At 41.4% G+C, this 20,569-nt stretch overlaps 1 long non-coding RNA gene across 1 annotated transcript; it reads right to left on the reverse strand.

Annotated features, from left to right (window-relative positions):
* Positions 1-484: 484 nt before the first annotated feature.
* LOC137464880 (uncharacterized) lies at positions 485-14,022 on the reverse strand. Its single transcript, XR_010994461.1, has 2 exons — positions 13,189-14,022; positions 485-670 (listed from the first exon to the last, which is right to left on the reverse strand). It is a non-coding gene; the product is annotated as an uncharacterized lncRNA (long non-coding RNA).
* Positions 14,023-20,569: the final 6,547 nt, after the last annotated feature.

Consider the following 20,569-nt stretch of genomic DNA (forward strand, 5'->3'; position numbering starts at 1 on the left):
CTGTAACACACTTGTCTACTGGCTCCACTCTGCACTTTCTCCCCTCCACACTCTCCAGGATATGGCTTAAGTTGCCAAGAACAGCTCACAGTAAAGACAGAACATGATTAACATTTTTTTCCAAGGAGTGAAGACATCAGTCTACCTGGCAAATTCACAACCCCATTCCACAACTTTTGGTTTGAAACTCTCCATGATGGTCACAGAAGAAAGACTGTACTGCTATCTCACTCCAGCACAGTGTCTGAGCTTTCTCTCTTGTGACAATAGTGTCTGTCTAATGTCCTCCCACCTTCTTCTGTTTCTCTTCCAGACTATACAAAAACCTGCAGGATGGTGTGAAGTCCCAAGAACACAGTGGTTTGTGTCAGTGTACACATCCTATTCTATGTGCAGGTAACACGCTCTGCGTAAAGTGTTTCAGTATGTCCTTCAGGAAGGTGTTTCATCCTTAATTTTCTGTTTATTTTTCTTTAAAAAAAAAAAAAAAACTATAAATCATCTGTTGCAAGGATACTATCACCTGGAGTTTTTCTCATCTTCACCTTTTTATGGTTGACATGGGTCATAACTCATGGTAATGAGGTTAAAAACATTTCCGTTTCTGAGCCAATACTGCATCTGACTTCTCATCTCCCAGAGAATAGGCCAAATGGTAAAAGCATCAGAGCTGTCATGGGAAAAGCAAAAAGTTATGAGGTAGGAAAATCATCAGTAACTATCCATCCTAGAGTCAGCCACGACCTTAATGTTATACCACCTCACATCATTGCCAATGGCAGGGAAAAGGGGCTCTCCCTGACTTCTGAGAAGAAGGGCATGGCTTCCAGTCAAGAAAAAACATGGTGGAAGGAGGAAAGCTGTCCGTCATTGTTCATTTTTCTTGGGGTCTGTGGTAAGAATTTTTGCATGTGAATCACCCTCTCTTTCATAATACTTCTGTTTAATATTGTTGCTGTTACTGTTTGTTTCTTTATCTCATTGCTGTTTCTAGTAAATTGTTTTTATCTCAACCTCTGATTTTCAGCTTTTTGTGCCTGCACTTCTCAACTCAATCCCACTGCAGTAGGAAGTGGGAGGGAAAGGGGGAGCAAGAGATCTGGAGCGAGAGTGTCTGTGGAGCACTAAATTGGGCAACACATTACCTAAACCACGATGCTAATCAAGAGAGACACTAATCAAGAAGGAGGTCTACTTAGTGATGAGACTAGTAGCATGAAACAAAGCTCAGTCAGATGTGGAGACCCGGACAGCTCCACATCTCATGGTCACTGCAGCCAAGGCTGCCCCAAGCCTCCCCATCCACAATTAGTCCTTTGTTTGCTTGTACAAGGTCCAGCAGCCCACCTCTCCTCATTGTCTCCTCCACCATCAGTGCCAAAGCGTTACTATCAATGCTCTGCAGGAACCTCCTGGACTGTGTGTGCCTTGCTGTGTTGTCTTGGAGTGCAGTGATTGAATTCCCTCACAATAACAAGGGCTTCTCTCTGTGAAGCTGCTTCCAGATATCTGCAGAAGGCCTCATCTACTTCTGCCTCATGATCAGATGGCCTGCAACAAACACAGTAGTGTCACCCAAGTCAGCTTGCCCCTTAATTTTTACCTACAAGCTCTTAACCCATTTTTTATCCACCCCTTGGCAGAGCTGGATAATTCTGGTTGCTTTCTCACATAAGGAACAGATCCACCAACTTGCCTTGATGGCCTACCTTTCTTGAGAAAAAGCATGTAGCTGCCCCTGATAGCATTCCAGTAATGCAAGCTATCCCACCCTGTCTCTGTAATTGGAATGAGATCATGGCAATGACAGCAATGACAGCAAATTTCCTGAATTTTTTTGCATTCTCAAAGTTGTTCTTCAGTGTGTTTAGAATCACCCTTCAGAATCAGCTCACCCAGAGCTGATTACTACTGCCTAAAAAACCTTAACGCTCATTTGGTACACTGGTGTTTATTGCATGCCTGAAATTCAATGACCTCTGTATTCTACTGTCAATATTCAGCTTTCTCAGTGCCAATCATGAAAGAAGTTTGTGAGCAAACTTCTAATATGCTGGGATTACTGTGCTGATCATTTGATTTTTACACACTTATGCCAAAATTTGATTTGCTTGACATTTATCTAGAATTTGGCCACCTAATATCTCTTGCGAGTTTGCAGGACCCCAGTTGGGCAACTCCCTGGGGGCTCCCCTGGCAGAGGAAACCCTCCTGGAGCAGTTCTGTGTCAGGAACGAGAGACGCATTGCACTTTTTCAGTCTTCAGCTTCTGTTTATTGTTATCTTATCAAAACTCTAGCACACTGTCTGCACCAGACTCTGTGTGCAGGGAAAACAGCACAAAAATGGCGAACAATCTTGTGTTACAAGGCCTTTTAAGTCTAATCAAAAACTAAGCTACCCACTTAAGAAATGACACCTAAATTATTTTCCTTTCCTACCCAATTACTGACCCCTAAAGACCCCCAATGCAGATTTTTCTACCCAATTACAAGATACCACCTAAACCCAAGAAGAAGAAGGAAGAAGGAAGTAAAATGAACTCGAGACAGCACCCTATATCCTCAATCTTGAACCCATCTATACACATACTAAAAAATCCTAAAGCCTAAATTTCTTACCCATTTGACATACTACACTACTGTCTACTATCTCTACAATGTATTTCATACTTTTGTGGTGTCCCAGATTGAGAAGCAGGATGTTTTTCTATTACCATCTGTGTAGCAGTTGTGTTCTGGGCAGTTTTCCTGTTAATGGGCCCATCAATGTCTTGCCACATGACTCAGAGATAACTCCCTCCAGGAGCCCTTTCTGTTGTACAGCTGATCAAGGACCCACCACATGACTCAGAATGACATCAGCCCATTGTGAGATGCTCTGCCCAGAGGGGAGGAGCTAAGCATCCCCACCTGGATATATTCTGGGATTTTTGGGCAGAGAGGCAGCCTTCCCACAGATTTTCCAGGAGGACACAGCTGGGATTTCCACTGGATGACTACACCTTTTCTACAGATCCACTGCTCCAACAGAAACCACATCTGCCACTCCAGGAGAACTGCAGCCGCTCCAATTTGGACTGCTACCAACACGCTGGCCAAAGGGGTGTCAAGTTGTATTTTGACTTTATCAGTGGTCTTCCCTTTGTATTATTGAATGTATTTTGATTGTTTTCCCTTTTCCCAATAAATTGTATTTCTGACTTGGAGTCTCTCACTGGTTTTGCTTTCAAACCAGAACATGTGGTTTCTAGTTTACCTTGAAGCTTTGGAAGTTTTCTCCATGAATGGGGGTCAAAGTCAGTGCTCCCCTGGGGGTCAGGACACCCCAGAGCAGACAGAGAAATATTCCTGGTGCCCTGGGTTTCCACAATCTCTGTTGCTAGATAAAGATCAAGGGGAACTGCCTCATTACTTTATCTCTGTTGTTACCTCCCCAAAATCAATATAATCTGCAATTTCCCTCCAGAATAAATCATATTGCAAAGGCTTCCATCATAGTGTAAAGAGAAACTTGTAAGTACTCCAGGCAAGACAAGGAGCACTATGAGGCAAGTCTGTATAAATGTATCTTCTATTGTATTTCATCACCTGTATGTGAGTTGAAACAAAATCATGCCACTCTTCAGTTGCCCAGAGCTAGGTGGAATAAAGCGTGACCACAAGGTCAGATTCTTAACTAGTATAAACTACTACCATTCTGTTGTCTTCCATGTTTTCCCATCATCCCCATCCTATGCACCCTTAGTCCAGAGGAGGAAATCTAGAAGTATCTACTACCCGCTGCAGAAGGCCCATATTCCTTTCTCATTCATGCCCCCTTACACAGGATTTCTCATTCCTTCCTACCCAAAACTCCTGTTGTGGCCACATACAGAAGGCTTTGTTTCAGGATGAGACAGAATCAAGGGAAAAGAGAGAGATGCCTGCGTGCATGTAATTAATAAAAACCTCCATAAGAAGGTCTGGTTGTTTGCTGTGCTCCACCACATACAATTAGCATCAATAACAAAGAGAAAATTAATTCAAGGACAACATATTCAGACTAACTGATTATCCAGTGGAATGTGAATTTATTAAGTATATTTAGTCTAATATGTTTTCTCTTAATCCAGTATTAACATATTAATTAGTAAACAAGATAAGATGGAACTTTCTGACAGCAAAGTTGATTGCCTACAGAACAATCAAAGACTGCTGTAGATTCTTTGTCACTTGAGATCTTTAAAACCGATACTTTTCTCAGGGTCATGCTCTGCCCAAGCATAAATTGCGTCATGCAAAAAGCACTTTCCAATAATCTGTGTTGGATGTGTATGAGTGCTCTGACCTGAAGGTCAGTCATGGTTCTATCTAGATCAAGATCTAGATGGGAGAATCAGGTAGAATGCCCCAAAATTGATTCAGTGCCAATAAAGACACTGTGCCCCAGACAGTGAGTGAAATACGCCCAAGTCCAAGACATAGTTAAAATGCATGGAAAGGCTCTTCTTGATGTCTGTAAGTTTTGAATAACAGGCTTAGAGGGTGGGTGCGGTGCAGGCAGTTTGCAGTGACCAGGCAAATCACTTCCAGCAAGTATAAGGGGACACTGCCCTCAGACGGTCAAGGCTGAGTAGGTAAATGCTTGCTAATTCTTAAAATAAACCTAGCTTAACAACTGGCTAAATACATTTCAAGCAATGCACTGCAAACAAACCTGTATCACAATAAATACTTGATAAAATGGTCATTTATTTGTCTACAGCTATCAATAGCCTGGAGTGAGAATATTCCAGAGAACAACGTGCACTACAGAATACAACTCTTGCTGCAAAGGGGGAACAGGAAGAAATTAAAAGGAAAAATCCTTCTCAGCATAAAACCTTTGTACCATAGCTAAATTTCTCTAGATGGTTAACATTTGGGAGATGAAATGCAAAATCCTCCATAAGCCGAAAGAATATGATATTTACAGCAGATATAGAAAAAACTTTTATTTTTAACTCATTTTTTATGCTTAAAGTATGAGAATGCTTTGCACAGGGTGAAACTGGAGATGCTGTAATAGGTTATACTACATCTCAACAAGAACTAGGGGTAATGGGGAAGCAGTTTAAATAGGCAGGGGTTCAGGAGGAGACTCGGGTTCCTTCTTCAAAGTAGGTATTTACAGATTTTCTGTATTGTCATATCATACCAGTAACACAGTCCTTCTGAGGTGCACCAGCTCAGGCATCTCTTCTCTGGCTGTCTTCCTGCAACCACTCTAAGGCTGGCAGCACTGGCTGCAGAAGAAAGAGGAGTTCTCAGCCACTGTCTGTACAGTCAGGACAGCAGCACCTGACCACAGGATGACCCATGACACTCATCCTCTTCCAGCTCCTAACAGGCATGCTTGCCAGTCCACGTGCCCCAGTGCCTGCTCTCGCCAGAGAGGATGGCTGGAACCCCTTCCTCATCCTCAGTGACTGAAATGCTGTCCTGGGCAGTGGGATGTGGGGACACCCTGGGTCCCCAGGGACATCAGGACTGTGAACACCCTCCAAGGACTTTTGTGGTATGACACCAACATTTGGACAGAAAAATTGAAGCTACCACTGTGGTTCAAGCAGAGATTCAGGCTGTGACTCATCTGAGCTAATCTATACTTGTGCTTGAAGACAGAATGAATCACGTTCCTGGGAATCCCACTCGCCTCTTTTGGTCATGCATGAGCTGCAAGCAAGCCATACAGACAGAGGCATCTGCACTGGGGTGTCCAAGTTTGGGAAACCACAGACAGATAAGAAGTTGCCAACTCTCTTGACTAAATTTAGGAAAAATTGAGCTAGAAAGATAATTCACATTTCTTAAGATAGGGGGAAGAAACTTCTTCATGCACATAAAAATTCAAATAGACTCTTCTGAAGACCCAGGGTGATTATTCTGGAGTGGAAGAGGTCAGAAACCAGCTCAGAGGGCACATTTTGCTATAGTAAGAAACTGTCATTTTTCTTTTCTTTTTGGTAAAGTTGCTACCTTCCTTCTTGCTCAGGCTAAGCAAAAAAGATGTTTCTGTCCAATATTCTGAATTTCTCTGTAAGGTTTTAATACAAACCCAAGGAGAACCAAGTTCTAAAATCCTTTTCATTTATCTTATGAGAAAACAAGTAAATAAAATCTCATCTTGTGGTTAAGCATATTAATGGTGGAAAGCATGGCTGATGGCAGGAAAAATGTGCCTCTGTCAAATGCTCTGTATAAGGTCATTCTCATAATCAAAAGAAAACTAATCCTGTTCCACTAGATAACAGGCTTAGCTAGCCAGTGATTTTACTACCTCAGACAAAAGTTCTCTGAATTCAAAGATGAAAAGCGACAGAGATTTCAAAATGCTTGAAAATGCCTATAGCAGAAAGTACTTAGGTGATTAAAAATCAAACCAACCAACTTTCTCTCTTTGTTTTTTTGGTTGTGGTTTTTTGGGGGTTTTTTGGGGGTTTTTTGTTGGTTTTGGGGTTTTTTTTGGGGGGTTGGGGTTTTTTTTTGTTGTTTTGTTTTGTTTTGTTTTTAGAGAAAGCAAGAAATTAGGGGAGAAGGACACTTTTTAACCTAGACTTCCTTCATCATCTGTCATACACTGTTCTGTCCATTGGGGATTCAACCAGGCCTTGCCAACAGCCACCAGACAAGTGTTACGAAACAGTGGTGCAAAAGGCACCGTGCAGGATGTAAACTGGCCATTTCTCACATTTCTGCTGCAGTGGTGCCTGCCTTGGCTGCAGTGCATTGAAGTAATTCTGGTTTAGGCTGCAAAAACTTCCAGATTTGCCCAAAGCTAGGCAGATGACTGCAAGTTTTCCTGCAGGGGCTTTTCTCACCTTTTAATTGACCAAGAAAAATAAAGGACAAACATGCTTCTCATTAAAAAGACAAAATTAAATATTTGATTAATTAAAATATTAAAATGTAATTAACCCAAAATTGATTATTTTAGTTGATTAAACTAAAGATGCAACTCTGAGTAATTTCAGCTGAATTCCTCTGCTACCACTTAAATTAGAAGTCCAAAATTGAAACAACCCAATGCTGATTTGAGACAAAAATATATTTTCCAATGCTTGAACATTGTAGTCTTGGTAAGTCTATTCTTCAGCATCTTTGTGAAATTTTGATAAGAGTTTCTCTACCCCAGAAGGATTATGGCAATGAAACAGTATAGAATCAAAGAATCACACAATCATTGAAGCTGAAAAAGACCTCCAAGGTCATTGAATCCAACCTTTGACTGATCACGACTATGTCCACAAAGTGCCATGTCCAGTTACTTCTTGGACACTTCCACCTCCCCAGGCAGCCTGTTCCAATGTTTAACCACCCTTTCAGTGAAGAACTGCTTTCAGGCAGTTGTAGAGAGCAATAAGGTGTCCTCTGAGCCTCCTATTCTCCAGGATAAACTAACCCCGCTCCCTCAGCTGCTCCTCATAGGACTTGTGTTCCAAGTCCTTCATCAGCTCCACTGTGCTTCTCTTGACACACTCCAGTACCTCAATGTCCTGCTTCTCGTAATGCACATAAACGGTGTTGAGAAACACATTCAGTGCAGGTAGCTCAGGGTGCAGCTGCAGCAGAGCTGCAGGTTGAGCTCTGGCAAGAGCCCCAGGCAAGAGGCCATAAACTGCCAACTCTTTGTAGAACAGGGGGGCCTGGGGATCTGTGGCCCTGCCAGGTGAGGGGACATCAAGACATGGCAGGAGCTGATGACGCCTGGACTTTCCTGTGTTTACACTGTGAGGGTATAAAAGCATTTTGGCTTTGAGGGTATAAAATTCCTTTGTTCTGGGTCCTTCCTCAGAGGCACCCAGCTCAAGCTGTTATTCTGTTATTATGCCATGATTAAATATTTTTAAGGATTTGGACATCTGAGACTCTGCCAAGAGAAACCCGGGGCTGGGCCAGTAAGGAAATCTGATCTGGCTTTGTGGATGTGGGGTGTGTAGCTGAGACTGGGCTTCAGTCCCAGCTCAGGTGGTGCAAGAGTGGCTGACAGAGAAGCTCCTGGATGACTGGGCAGAGATGTTTCCTTAACAACTGGACACAGATTCAAGGTGTGGCTTCACCAGTGCTGAGTACACAGGGCCTATCACTGCCCTGGTCCTGCTGGCCACACCATTGCTGATCCAGGTCAGGATGCCATTGGCCTTCTTGGCCACCTGAGTGGCTCATGTTCAGCCGCTGTCACCAGCACCCCCAGGTCCTTTCCAGCCACTCTGCCCCAGCCTGTGGAGCTGCCTGGGACTGTTGTGACCCAAGGGCAGGACCCAGCACTGGGCTTGTTGAACCTTTTATCTGTATTCTCGGCCTATCAATGTCCACATCCCCTGTAGAGCTCTCCTGACTGAAAAGTGTGCTCAATTCCTTCAATTCCTTCATTCAGATCACTCATAAAGATATGAAAAATATTTGGCCTCAATGCTGAGCCCTGGGGAACAGCACTGCTGACTGAACACCAGCTGGATGTAACTCCACTCACCACCACTCTGTGGACCTGGCAATCCAGGCAGTTTTTTTCCCAGTGAACAGTACACCTACAGTCTAAGCTATCAGCTGACAGCTTTGAATGAATGAATGCCATGGGAGACAGTATCAAAACCTTTATTAACGTCCAGGCAGAAAATATCTACAGCTTTTTCTTCACCCACCAGGCATGTCACCTGCTCATAAATGGACATTAGGTTGGTCAGGCAGGACCTGCCTTGCACACACCCGTGCTGGCTGGGCATGATTCCCTGGTTCTCCTGTACATGCCTTGTGTGTGATGACACTCAATATGTTTTTCGTAACCTTTTCCAGCACCAAGGTCAGCTTGACAACCTGTAGTTCACCAGATCCCCCTCTGGTCCTTCTTGTAGATGAGCATTACATTGACTAATGTCCAGTCACCTGGGAGTCCCTGATTAGCCAGGACTGATGATAAATGATGGAGAGCAGCTTGGCAACCTCTTCTGCAGGTTTCCTCAGTACCCTTGGATCCCATCTGGTCCCAGAGACTTGTGAGCATCTAAGTGAAAAAGAAGGTCACAAACTGCTTCCTCCTGGATTTCAAATGGTCTTTTCTGCTCCCTGTCCCTGTCTAGCAGATCAGGGGGCTGGTTGCCTTGAGGATATCAGGTTTTTCTGTAAAATACTGAGGCAAAGAAGGCATTAAGTATCTCAGTCTTTTCCTCATCCTTGGTGACAATGCTTCTCCCATGTTCAGTAAAGGATGGAGATTTTCCTTGGACCTCCTTTAGCTGCCTAAGTACTTGTAAAACCACTTTTTATTATGTTTCAAATCAGTGACGAGATTGAGTTCTAGCTGAGCTTTCACCTTCCTAAATTTCTATGTACATGACCTAACGGCATCCTTGTACTCTTCCAGAGTTTCCTACCCCTACTTCCAAAGGTCAAAAGTTCTCTTTATTTCCCTGAATTCACTCAAAAGCTCTCTCATCAGCTGGGCCAGTCTTCTCTATTGGCTCATCTTTCAGTACATAGGGATGCTCCTGCACCTTTAAGATTTCCTCCTTAAAGTATGTCTAGCTTTCATGGAGCCCTTTGTTATTATGGAGTGTTTCCCAGGAGATTTGCTGAACCAGTTTCTGAACAAGCCACTGTTCACTTCCCAGTGTAAGCACAGCTTTCTGTACTGACCATATGTTGGTTTTCACTCGTTCCTCAGCTATCCCTGTACTGTGACTATGAAATGTGGAGCCAGGCTGTAGATGGTGCCTGCCCAGTGACTGTGAACCAGTGACACTCACACAACACCACAAACACTAATGCCATTATACCAGACCCATGCTATGGAGACTAATGCAGAATCTGGCCTATATTAACTTCTTCTTAAAAAGTGTTTTATTCCCAAAATTGGGAATAATGTGTTACACTGACTCTAGCCTCTAGGAGAGCCTAGGATCAGTGCCTAGGACTCCTTTCTCACAAATTCATCCAATTCTATTCAGAAAGCTATTATCCAATGTATTAAATTTTTTTCTTATCTTTTCTTACACTGATGAGAAATTAGAATGTTTTCTCACACTCCTATTTTTTATTAGTTAACAGCCAGCAATATGGTTTTGTATAGATAGAACACCCAATAGATAAGCAGTAAATTATTACGAAGCAAATGTTAAAATATGGTAAGCCAGTGAAATATATCACAGTTTTGCTTGTAAATTAGTTGAAACTCTTCTATTTAACTTGTGACAAAATGTGCACTTTGTTAGACTGTAATTGAAGCATGGCTCTACAGCCTACAGGCTGATGGACATGGAGGAGGAACCTGACTCTAAAATTGTAAAAGGCAAACTTCATCAGTCCAGGGGAAGGAATTGTGTTTTCCACTATATCTATGTATTTCTATAAAATATCTTTCTACCTTGTGTTAGTTAGGCCTTTTTATTTCTTGTATTTTCTTTTCCCACTCAACTATGATGGAACAATGATGTGGGAAGGAAAACTTCTTGCATTTTGAAAAGGGGGCAGCTGGCAATTAAAAAAACAGATCCTGATAGAGGTTTATTGAACAAGCTCTTTAAAACAAACCTATCAATGAAATCTTGTCACCTAGCAGAGAGCCTGGTATTGAATTTATGATAGGTAGGTGAACAGGAAGTTGAACACACATGTGAGGAGTGAGGGAAGAAGATAAAATAGCAGCTTGTTTCTTGGCTTGGTTAACATCAAATTGCTGGCTATCAAAAGTGATTGAATCACAGGTTGTACTTTTCTGTTCAAGCCTTAAACAAGAAGATACCTTCACAGGAGCTCCTATAAAAACCCATCTTAATATATCAAGATCTTCTGGGATCAAAGTCTCTGGACTCTAAGACACAGGTCTGTTCACCTGGGTCTGCTAAAGGTAATATTCATGAGCTCCCTTGATGACTCCAAACTGACTTCTAGATGGTTGTTTCCTGCTATAGATGCAGTTTTAAAGCAATTTCCTAAATATTTCTGCTGGATGCCACAATCAACAGTGGCAGCTATAGAGAACAGCAGCAGAGGTAGCCACTTACTACCACAGACTAACTCTGCACCAGGTTGTGTAATCCATGTATCCCTGTCCAAGAAGCCTGACTCTGGAGTAAACTTGTAAGTTTAAATCAGCAATTTTAATTTTTCATTATATGCACAATGAAGGCTGCTGTCAAAGTAGCCACTCTCCCTAAGGCTGTGTTGGAATGTATGATTCACTGATCCTCACTGAACACAAGAAGTACAACTGACAGAAAAAGACAGTCCTAACCTAAAACCTTTCAGCTTCTACACACAACCTCAGCGAGATCTTTAATCAGGATTTTTGCTCTTGACAAATGTAGTGTTTTGGCAAGGCAAGATGTTGGAGCCACTCACGTGAGGAGGCTGCCAAACAACGGCTAAGTTCTTCTATTCTTCCCTAATTAGAGAAGGTGAGAAGAGAAATCACCAAAATGAGTTGCTCACCCCCTCATCTTCCTGCATCTCCCAGAAAGATGTTGTCCACAGGAAGGTATAGCCATGAGCTTGCCCTAAAACTATTGTGGCATTCAAGGGTTCCCCTACACTCAAAGCCTAGAAAGACTTAGCTGTCAGGCTATACTCAGTTGGGCTTTAAGCTAGCAGCTATTGTTCTTGTAATTACCTTCTGGTAGTGCTAGCCTCTAGGCACTTTAGTCAGGCTTGTCAGAAATTTGCCCAAATGTCCAGACAAACGTTACATGCTACGGCTCTGGAGACATATTCATGATTTCATTGCAGTAATATGTTCTTTCTCTAACCTAAGGAGCAGATTATGGAGATTTTTTTTTTTTTAAGGGAAGGAATGGGGGCTTCTTCTGAATAGATTTTCTCTAATTTCTTAGTTGAGTGACTGGCTTTCCTTCAGAATTGCAGGCACCACTGAAGTCCTAGTACATGGGCAAACAGACCAGTACTTCAGCAGACATTTTCCTAAATGGGAATATTAATGTTTGCAGTTTTCAAAGGGAACTTCCCCAGTTCAAAGAGGTAAGGTTCAAGCATAACAAATGTTTGTAATCTGATCTTTGCCTCCAAACAGAACCCCACAAACTTTCACTGATTTGCAACACTTGGCAGCACACTGATGGTCAGTGTAAGATGTTTGAAAATGAGGGAACAAAATATATGGAAGTCTTCAATGGTGGTGAAAAGGGCTGGAAAATACCTTGCGTAGTACATAATTTCACTGAACTTTGTGATTTTCAGAACATTGGTTCTAATATTAATGCAGTCGTAATATTTAATATATCCATAGTAGAATCCCAGTATTAAAAAGAAATAAAATCTATGGCTTCTAGCTAGGAACCTCACTGCTTTTGACCATGATGACTCTGACTGCTTTAGTAGTTACACCCACCTGTCCCCAGGACAGAGCCTTCAGGCTCCAGTACCTGGATGGCAAGTACCTGGTAAGAAAACATATCATAAGCAAATGTCCTTACAAATTCACACTTAGGAAGGATGTTACAGATAGCAAAAATGTTCTTGAAGGGCAGCATATATTATTTTAAATTTTTGCCTCTATCCTTTCTTGTTTTTGTATTTAGCAACTGTGAGGTTGTAGGTTGTGATGTCTGCAGAAAGAAGACAATCTTTTTTTTTGTTTTGTTTTGTATTGTTTTGGGTTTTTTTGGGTTTTTTTGGGTTTTTTTTTCCATGAGAGGCAGACCTCTTAGTAGCTCCATTCTGTTTACTTAGGGCCATCTCTCCCTGTGCAGTCTCTTTATGCAGTTCCTTATCTGGCCAGTATTTTTTGATGTTGCTCTGTTGTGCCAAGGCTGGTGCTATACATTTTTCAGATAAAATAAAAATTTGATAAGGGAACACTTAGAAGAGATTCAAATGACACCATTATTCTGATTATATTATTTCTACCACTGTAAATGGCCTCTCTGGAAAACTAGGCACCATTATTCACTCTAGGGAGGACACCGTTTCCCCAGCCACTCCTTAGACAGTATGGACCATTACAAGGGTTTTGTGAGCTTGATGGGACAAGGCAGTGTAAAACTGACAAGGAAAAATAACCCTTCACAAGGATTCTTGTGGATGTATCTCCCCTCTCCTCATTAATGCATCAGGAGGCAGGAAGGATATGCATGGATGGGCATTTCAGATCCACCAGTAAACAGTTGATAGTGTGAAATAAGTTTTTTCTCCAATTCCAGTGGTCTCATGCGCTTACCTCAGACCTGTTGCTGTGTATTAGTAGTTTTACAGAACTACTGCCAGATTCTTAAAGAAGCTCACAACATTAGTGTGATGACCAGGCTAGCAGGATAGCATCTTTGAGATTTCTCACTCATTTTTCCTCTCACTGAACTTGGGAACTGCCTTCATACGAATAAAATGATCCTGCTGAAAAGACATAATGCAGCTTTTCTCTGCCTTGTGGTGCCAGTGAACACCTGAGGAAACGAAGCAACAAGTCCAGGACATGGTAGAAGTGTATCTAGACTACTCCTGGTTGTTCCTCTCTGCTGGGGACACCATTTACTATGTGGTAAACTTTCTGGAGGAGAAAGTTGACTGCAGTCCTGCTGCCAGCACTGCCTAACAGGGCAAGGCAGTTTTGGCCTTGTAACACTGTCACCCTGCTGGTCAGACCCACCCTAAAAATTTCTGCAGAGAAGACATCTGCATCCTTCCCTGCCTCTATCTGCCAGACAGTTCTTGAGCTAAAGAAACCTTTGTATGCTTGCTCAAGTTTTTAAGCTACCTTCCTGGGTTGGTTTTGAAAGCTCACACGTGACTTAAGCAGTTTCTATATTTGTCATTGCCTGTAAAACCCTTTTGCATAACTTGAGCCTGACTAGGGACACCATCTCCTAAGCAAAATCCAGGGATCCCTAGAGGCTCATCCTGCTCATTCCATAACCAATGCAAAGAGTTCTCCCTTCCATTTTTCAAAGTTCATAAATACAGAGAACAGTTTTACCTGTTCATAAACCTCATGAAAAATCTACACCACCTGAAGTAAAACCCTCCTTTATCTGGTGGACTGAAGAAACAATATCATAAAATGCAATAAATATTGGATAACAAAATATTCTGCAGAATGCTTTAGGTTATTTTTTTGCAATATGCTTTAAATTATTTAAGACAACAAAGACTTTGACACAAAATATCTCAGGGTTTTGGTAGTATCAGTATTTATCATATTCAATTCAAATTCACCTTCACATAAAGCAGAGAAGCCCAGCCAGCTACAGAAGTGAAAGTACTTAGGATCAGAGACATTTCATGCAAGTAGACATCAAGCATCGAAGTATTTTTGGTCTGAGCCTCAAAATGTCATATCAATTTCTGGAATTAAAAATCGCAACCTACCTGCTGGAGCAGGTAAAGGGAGGATTCACAGGCTTATGCTGGGAGTAATGACAGGCATTTGTGCACTTGTACAGAGCTCAGCCATGCCACATGCAGCCCCAGACCCACAGTAGAGGAAACCTCTGCAAACCACTAACCCCTCAGACACGAGAGCAAACCTGGGGCTTTCTTTTGCCAAGATCACTGTTGTGCCTATTATCACCAGATAATGGGAGGTGTGGATCTGTGCAGGAAATGAGCTATGTAGACTTCTAGCCAATTAATTTTACAATTGATTCTCTTGTTTGCTGGCATCCTCTACCACCAGCAGAGCTCTTTGCTGTAATCCAGTGCAATGCACACACCTTTCAAAAATGATGCTTTCAAGCTTGCCCTGTGGTGCAGTAAATTGGAAAGTGCTCTTAATAATAACAAGGATCAACATTGACTTTAATGGTCTTCAAACCCTTCACGTAATTTCATTAGCTACCCAACACAGATGCAAGCAGGGATGAATGATGTCATACTTTTACTTTGCTCTGAAACCTGAGTCAGGCACCAGAGATAGAACACAGTTTTATTGTTGTAATCAGATTAAAATTTCTGGCAGTTGATGATAGATAGGTGATTGCCAGAAATGGAGGAGGTTCTTGGGAAGATACAGCTTGGATTGGGGTGAGGGTCTTACGCACTGCATGCACAGCAGTGTTGTGGGTGCCATCGGATGTCTGTGAGCACTGTGAATCGGCGTGGGCAATTGCCCTTTAATAACACTTCTGCTAGTGCAAGCACCAGAAGACAGTGCGGTTTCACAGCATGGAGAACCTCTGCTTTCACATCAGTAGTGACTACCAGAACTCCCATCTTTATTGCAAAGCCCATTGGCATAAATACTTAATGCAGGTAGCATACCACTTCATATATGTGCAGAGTGCAAGTGCCTGTGTGTGCAAATTCTCTCCAAAACTAAACTCCTGTTGTCTTCCTCTGCCTGACATGGTGAGCACCATGGACAATCCACATTTGTCAGCACCCTACCCCAGAACAGAAACAAAGGTAATTGAGGAAGCTAGGTAAGTCCATGACCATTGACTGCTTTAGAAGACTTTTTCAATAAGCTGATAAGGTGCCATTACCTCATCATCTGAATATTGCAGCAGTAAAATCAATGCTACTTGAGGAGTCTCACAATCAGTTAGGCACTCTTTCGATACTTGTGACAGTCAAGGCAATTCTATATAAAACATTGATAGCATTAAAGCACCACAATACTAGTTCCCTAATGGGTACTGAGAAAATTAACTTGTTCCAACTGTGGAATTATGATCAATTCATACCTCTGAATCTTCATTTTTAGCTGGATAAAGGGTTTTTTTTCTGGGTGAGGATTCTTCAGCAATGTCAGCAGTGTCATGTAAGAGGCATTCACATAAGACCCAGCACATACCTGTCTAACAAGAAAATAGAGTACAGAACAACACTGTGGATGGACTTAATGGATGTATATTAATATCATAACACTGTTATCCAGAGTGTAATTCTAGACAATCTGATCTTAGTTTTATCTCAATTTATCTGATTAGTAAATAAACATGCAAACATGTAACAAATAAAAATCAAGGTGACGAATACCCAAATCATCACAATTAGGTAAGTAATATATTTTTATTGTTAGAAGAGGCAAGCATCTTGCTGCTTTTCAGCATCTCTGAATGTCCTCTGATTTATGTATGTTACAGATGTCAAGCAGGGGAATAGATTGCTTTGAAAGGCTGTGGAATCTCCATAATTCAAGATTTCCTCAGAGTAGATTAGACAAACATCTGCCAGGAAAAACCTGGGCATAGATGCTTCTGTGTTCAGCAAGAAATGGGTTGCACAACCTCTTGACGCCATCCAGCTCTACAACCCTAAAAAGAAACTGATACTCATTATATGGTTTTCTGATTGCATGGGAAGTCTGTCTGGGCTTTCATCAGATATTTAAATAGTAAACCAGCATTATTTTAGTCATAACAATCATACCAAGAATAATATGGATCAGTTTTATTTCTGGCATGATGTGACTTCCCTGGAATTATATGAAGGACTAATTTAGTTCAGCATTTGGATAATTAATAATCTATCAATGTGTTACATTCATGTGCATATCGAGTTTTTCTGCCATCATTTAAAACAATTGCATCACTAATGAGTCTATTAACTATAGAGATCATTAAGTCACCTTGGATTCAGGTTTTCATTATTTCTATCTAAGGCTAGTTTTTAGCTCAGCCAGTTAATAAATGCCAGGGTAGTGCTGGCACAGGAAACATGCATCTCTTAATTTTCATTAAGATGTCCTGGAGACTGCTAGTAAAGACAGATGGGACTGTTTTGTATCACAGGATCCTGCTAGACAGAGAAAACTTAAAGGTGTATTCTCATTTAGAACACAATACACAGATGCTTTTTGCTTACTATTTCTGGAATTATTTGAACTGTACCAAATTCAGAAGCTAATTAGGATCTAGTTCTGAAAAACTCATCAGCTCCTGCTGGACTTCAAATACCCAAGCAGCTTCACTGAAAAGAACAGCTAAATTTAAGCTCCTGAGCATTTGCAGGATATATTACCATGGCTCCTCAAGTGTGATTACAACCACAAATCTTGTCCCAGTTACCTGACAAATTAACAGAGCCATACCACCTTTTCAAGTTGAATTGGGCAGTGTGTGAGCCTGAGGTCAGAGAGAAGAGACCCCACTGGAAGCTCCATTTCAGATTAGTCGAACAACAGATCAAAGCATTAAAATGTTTCTTAACCTTCTACTTCTTAAAATTCAAACTTAAAAACTGACAATATGAGCTGCAATGCAGGAAAAAATATTGCAACAGCCTCACAAAAGTGGAACTTTCAGGGCAAGTTTTAGAAATTATATCATTTGGGGATGTTTTTTGCTATTATGTCTCTAGCAAAATGAAGTACACTTTGAAAGATGAACATGTCACTTCAGTGCATTATCTTGTGTGCCAGATTGGCCATGTAGATTCAGATTATAACTATCTGGGCACCAGGCCCATTCTTCATTGACACTCATAAAGAATTAATATCAAGAGATCAAGAACACAGCAGCAGTCAAGATGAAGAACATTCTGATCCCTGTTGCACAGGGTGATTTTTTAAATGTTCAGAAGATAGCCCAACAGTGATATCAGCCAGGCAAAATTTTGATTTCTTTGGGTCCACAAAGAAATAAAAAATTACTGCAGTTGAAAAAATATCTCAAAATAACAGGGGCTGCAGTGGCTGCATGTGTATAATCATTGGTAACCATACTAAGTTCAGATTCAGACTCCATCAATTGGTTTGCACTAGTTGGAGTTATATTTTAGGCCTGGGCTTGTCTCTGACTCATGTCTTCTCCTCCCATACTGTCCTTGGTTCTTTGCCTTCCCACTGCTTTACTCTGTACTAAAAAGGCCAGCCAGCCAGCACACCTGCTCCCAAGTTTCCTTGCCCCTAGACTATTGTGTGTTATCTTGTAGGATGAGAAAAGCTAGGGAAGAGGTTGAACTGATCTATGTCTGTTCCAGAGTACAGCAGTTCCAATATCAGTGAGTGTGTATTAATGCATGGGGAGAAAAAAAAATATTTTTACTTCCATTCCTGGTTTTCTGTTCTCATTCCCTTTCCATGACCTCCACTGGTAATGAATCAGCATGAGTTCTTAGTGACTGATACCAGACACACAGGTAGGGACTCTGGAAAGAATCACATTTTCTCCTCTTCCTTGCCCTGTCTTAACTTCTTAGAAAAAGGCACAAGTTGTTTGTTTTCCCTAAGACCCAATCCCAGAGACATTTCTCACTAATATGAAGCAGAAGCTAAACAGTTACACCAAAAACCATGCAAACTCCTTACTACTTTTTCCTCTGTGCTGCACTATAGGTCTACATAGACTATAGGTCTACGTGGGGCTTCTCAGACCAGTAAAAAACAAGAGATAAACAGACTTTTTCTAATATTTCCCAGACAGTTTTACAGATGCAGAAGAAGCTGTATCCAGGGGAGGTGATACAGGAAATATGCACCCTCACAGTCCTGCTCCCAAAAGCAGAATAAGGTGTGGGGTAAGGAGCACTCATTTGGTGTTCCTGACATAGGAAGATCAGAAGTGATTCACCTTCACTGACAGCATTGCAGGAATAGGACTTAGGCATGGAATTCATATTTCTGTTGTTGCACATGTTTAAAAGTATTTTCAGTAAGGCATTGGGAACAGCCCTCTTGCACTCCAGAGAGCATCACGTGCTCTTCCCCAAGGATTTCCCAATCTACACCGGTCTCTATTTCAGCTTCCTCAGCAACTGGAAATTAAGCATCTTTCAGGGAAGTCTCTATGGGCTAAGTTCTTCTATTTAGCATTACATGCTGAAATAAATGAAATGAAATCCTATTTTTTTCAAATGGCTTTGACAATATAATTCCATAGGTCCTGACTTTGCATGGTTTTAAATCTTAACAGTGTACTAATACAAAAGTGGGGACAGTAAGGAGAAGGAAGAGATAAATTTATATGCAACAGATCATTCTTGTCTTTTGCTTTCAAGAGACTTTGCTGTAAAATACATTTCAGATTTTCATAGGAACCTGATAAATAATTATTAGGCCTAATTTGATGGTGCAGAAAGCAATTGTTTTACTAGTTACACATCAATTGGCTTATTAACTTTAGAAAAGGTAAAATAAAAGGACCTAGATAGATACACTTTTTCCCTTTTTTGCCCTGGAGAAAATCACTCTTGGTGACATTTGGGAGAGTTTTAAGGAAAAAAAAAAAAAGAGATAAATGATGAAAGAAAAATATCAATAAATAAAGCCAAGTAAGAAGACATGAGAAAGACCAAGGCTTGTGTTAGGGATGGCACACTGACTCCCCAACTGTGCTATTGGGGTTGATGAGAGCACTCCAAACACCAGGCTCTGTTACTCTAAAGCAGGTGCAGGTGAGTGTTAGAAAATCCTTCCAGGGAAAGTCTTCATCACAGCAATTTGTTTATCTCTCACAGTGCCTGGATCTCTCAAACCTCAGGATATTTATTGGAGCCTGTAAGAGCTCAAGATCCCTTTTCCTCCAGACAACAGTTAGTCAAGCAGAAAAGCCAAGGCACAAATGTGAAGTCACTCTTCATTCTTAGCAGCTTTAAGAATAAGGTAGTAGGGATACATCCAGACATACTTTTTATGCCAGGATCTTCCTCACATATAACACAAATATTGTTACTAAATCTGTCAGCAGGTCTGTGAACCCACTGCCCATGGAGTTATTCCCAGGTTCACCTCCTGGTCTCATCAGTAGGGTGAAAGCAATTGGCTCATACTGTTAATGTAAGCAATTTCAGTTGTGGAAAAAAGAAGCTTTTAAAAATTAGGTATTTAAATAAGGAATCATTGTAATAAGGTCATTAGTGTACTGATGATGACTTCATCCTGGTGCTTGTAAGTGCTCACAAGATGCTCTGATGGTTTTCAGAACACTCTGTAACAGTGCTGATTTCTTCTGGCTATGGGCAGAAAAAACTGTCACATCTCCCACCATATGAAAGAAAAGATAAGGTAGTGTCAGGATCTGTGATATTTGAATGCTCCCAAGATTGTAGAAAGTGTCTGTCTTTCAGCCGCGCTGCCAAAGAAGGAGTTGTAATTCGTCTGTGCTGGTTTTCAGGGTTGTTTATTTCTTCTTATCTAAAATTTTTTCTCTCTGACCTGCAGCAGGTCTGTCTTGCAGGACAGTGTGCGGGGCTCTGCCCCTCAGTGGGATGTTACAAACATTATATACCAAAAAACTACGTGTGGTATTTTTACAATAACGTGCCAGTACCTATCACCCATGTTGAACAGTGTGTCCCCAGCCTAAACCAACAGAAAAATGCCAACACCACAGTGAATCATGGAGGGCATGAAGAAAAGGCACACCCAATTTTCCTCCATCTTGCCCCCTTTGAACCCCTTATCAGAATCCGAAAATTCTACTTTTGCACCCGTGCCACACTAATTACTACTTGTATCAAACACTCAGAGCTTGTAATTCATCCTGTAAGATTGAAAACTCTTTTCCATGGACAGAGATCAGAGACAGTGTCTCTCGGGGCTGTGTAAAGGGGGGCTCCTGACCCCCTGCCAGGGTCCCAGACCTTCCAGAGCAGCCAGAGGGATGCCCTGGATTCCCACAAGGTAAGAATGAAAAAAAGGATGTATTTTAATTCCTGGGCAA

This window comes from Anomalospiza imberbis, chromosome Z (genome assembly GCF_031753505.1).
Source record: "Anomalospiza imberbis isolate Cuckoo-Finch-1a 21T00152 chromosome Z, ASM3175350v1, whole genome shotgun sequence".
NCBI classification, from domain to species: domain Eukaryota; kingdom Metazoa; phylum Chordata; class Aves; order Passeriformes; family Viduidae; genus Anomalospiza; species Anomalospiza imberbis.